General features: G+C 52.6%; 1 non-coding gene across 1 annotated transcript; it reads left to right on the forward strand.

Moving 5' to 3' along the window:
• Positions 1 to 258: 258 nt before the first annotated feature.
• On the forward strand, positions 259 to 412 carry LOC137362442 (5.8S ribosomal RNA). The gene has a single exon (XR_010972503.1). It is a non-coding gene; the product is annotated as a 5.8S ribosomal RNA (ribosomal RNA).
• The last annotated feature ends 2,159 nt before the right edge of the window (positions 413 to 2,571 follow it).

Genomic DNA, 2,571 nt, shown 5'->3' on the forward strand with positions numbered 1-2,571 from the left:
GCAACAGAGACCCTGCCTCTGTTGTCCGTGGCGTGTGTCGGCACGGTTGGGCTCCAGTGTCAGACGAGCTGACGCGCTTCGCCTCGTGAGTGCCCTGACCACGTTGGCCGTGTGAAACCCTTTTTGTCGTTGTGATTGTTCGACTGAAATCCGAAGGGTCGTGCCAGGCTGGGGCTCCCCTCATCCCACCGGAGAGGGGAGCGTTCGCACGTTCCGGGTTTGACCCCACGCGCGAGGGACGGACCGAAAACCTGAGACAACTCTTAGCGGTGGATCACTCGGCTCGTGCGTTGATGAAGAATGCAGCCAGCTGCGAGAATTAATGTGAATTGCAGGTCACATTGATCATCGACACTTTGAATGCACTTTGTGGTCCTGGGTTCTTCCCGGGGATACGCCTGTCTGAGGGACTCTTGACTGTCAATCGCACTCGCCTTTGCTGGCGGGAGCGCGCCTGGGGTTTTGATGCAGAGGTTCCTTTGCTCCTCTTTGTCCCCCTAAGTGCAGACCCGGAGTTTCTCTGCCTTTGGGAGAGTTCGACCTCTGTCCCTCCATTTAATCACATGGGGCAATCCCTCTGTCGGCGTGGACCTCCGAGCGCGTCGGCACTTGTCTCGGCCAGCCTCTGCTTTTCCCAGGACAGCTGTCAGTGGGTTGCAAACAAAACGAATAACTGTGCCAGTGCTGGGACTGCTTGCTGCCTGGACGTTCGTCTCCGAATGGATCATGGGGCAGAGTTGTCTCTCTGTGAAGTGTGCAGAGCAGAGGTAGAAAAGCTTGAAAAAGTTGCCTGGTGAATCAGCATAGAGAGAGAGAGGGGAAAAAAGACACTCGGTGTGGCATGTCTCTGGACGCAAACCGTGTGGTTCCGTCTCGCTGGCTGTTGTCAGTGGTCGTCGTGGTTTTGTCGTTTTGGTTCTGGACAAGGAGGAGAGCTTGACGTATTTGCCTGTGGCTTTCTGTGCTGCCTCGCTGGCTTTGCGTGCCCTTTTTCGGTGTTTGTGCAGTTTTGCCATGGAGTCCCTGCGGTGCTGCGTGTTGTGCTGGAGCCCTGTCTTCTTCCACACGCATACACCCCGTTGTGCCTCCAGTAAGCTTTCCTATATCTGAGCGTGCACCTAGTCAGTGCTGCCCTGACTTGTCCCCTGGTCTCTGCTACCTGCTTTCGACGTATACTCCCCGTTGCACCTGCTCCAAACTCTTCCCACGCCTTCTCGCTGCTCCCGTCTGATTCATTTCCATGCTTGCATCCCGTGGGCTGCTCGTCTTTCTCTCCTCGCCTCGTGCAGTTCAAACCAGCAGCAGAAAAGCACACCTCCACACAATCACTCTGTCTTCTGCACCTCACTTATCAGCACTCTATCACAGCGTGAGTCAAGCCCGGGCGCAAGTCTAGCGTCAACACACTTGCACATTCATCGTTATTAAACGCCGCATGACTGACAGAACCCGAATGGTGTGCTCCAGGTGAGCCCCTAGTGGGTTGAGTACGAGGTGCCATTGTCAATAAGTTGCGAGATCCTGGCCAGCCCGAGCATTTTTTTTGGTGGTCCGATTTTGTCTGGGGGCATCCGATGATAAGAAACGCAAGCACACATGAGATTGCTCACCATTCTGCCTACGACCTCAGATCTGACGTGACAACCCGCTGATTTTAAAGATATTACTAAGCGGAGGAAAATAAACTAACAAGGATTCCCCTTGTAACTGCGAGTGAAGAGGGAACAGCCCAGCACCGAATCCCTGCTCGCCTGGAGGGTGTGGGACATGTGGTGCACAGAAGACCTCTTTCTCTGACGAGGCTCCGGTGCCCAGGTCCTTCTGATTGAGGCTTAGCCTGAGGACGGAGTTAGGCCGGTAGCAGCCCCCGGCTCATTGGGATCGAGGCTTCTCCGAGTCGGGTTGCTTGTGAATGCAGCCCAAAGTGGGTGGTAAACTCCATCTAAGGCTAAATATTGGCATGAGACCGATAGTCAACAAGTACTGTCAGGGAAAGTTGAAAAAAAACTTTGAAGAGAGAGTTCAAGAGGGAGTGCAATTGTTAAGAGGTAAACGGGTGGGCTCTGCGCAGTCTGTCCAGTGGATTCAACACGGTGGCACGGGTCGGTCGTGTTGGGGTGTCGGTGGATCTCCTCTGCTGGGACCGCTCCCCGCGCTGGCATGACCGTCGCTGGGCGCATTCCTCCGCTGGCGACTGTGATGTAATGAAAATGTATCCACATATAATGGATTTTACAGTAGTCGTCCGTCCACATATCAGTTGTCGTTCCCACATTCACATCCTTCGCTATGTCAGTAATCTGAGAAATTAGTTCCTTTCTCTTTTCTTCAGCTACATTATGACATCTTCTTGAAACTGTACTTGAATTTGGGAACACAATACTCGACCGTATGTGGCACGCGCATTAATAAACTCTTCGGCAAGCTCAACAAACACTTCACCAGAGATACTTTGGAAAGATCCATTATCCTTGTAATAGAAACTCAAGGATTTGTCTGTAATTTCTGATTCTTGTGAGCGGCTATGTTTCTTTTTTCACTCAAGTGTGCAAACGAAGTTAGGCATGACTG

Source organism: Heterodontus francisci, unplaced genomic scaffold (genome assembly GCF_036365525.1).
Source record: "Heterodontus francisci isolate sHetFra1 unplaced genomic scaffold, sHetFra1.hap1 HAP1_SCAFFOLD_316, whole genome shotgun sequence".
In the NCBI taxonomy this organism is placed as follows: Eukaryota; Metazoa; Chordata; class Chondrichthyes; order Heterodontiformes; family Heterodontidae; genus Heterodontus; species Heterodontus francisci.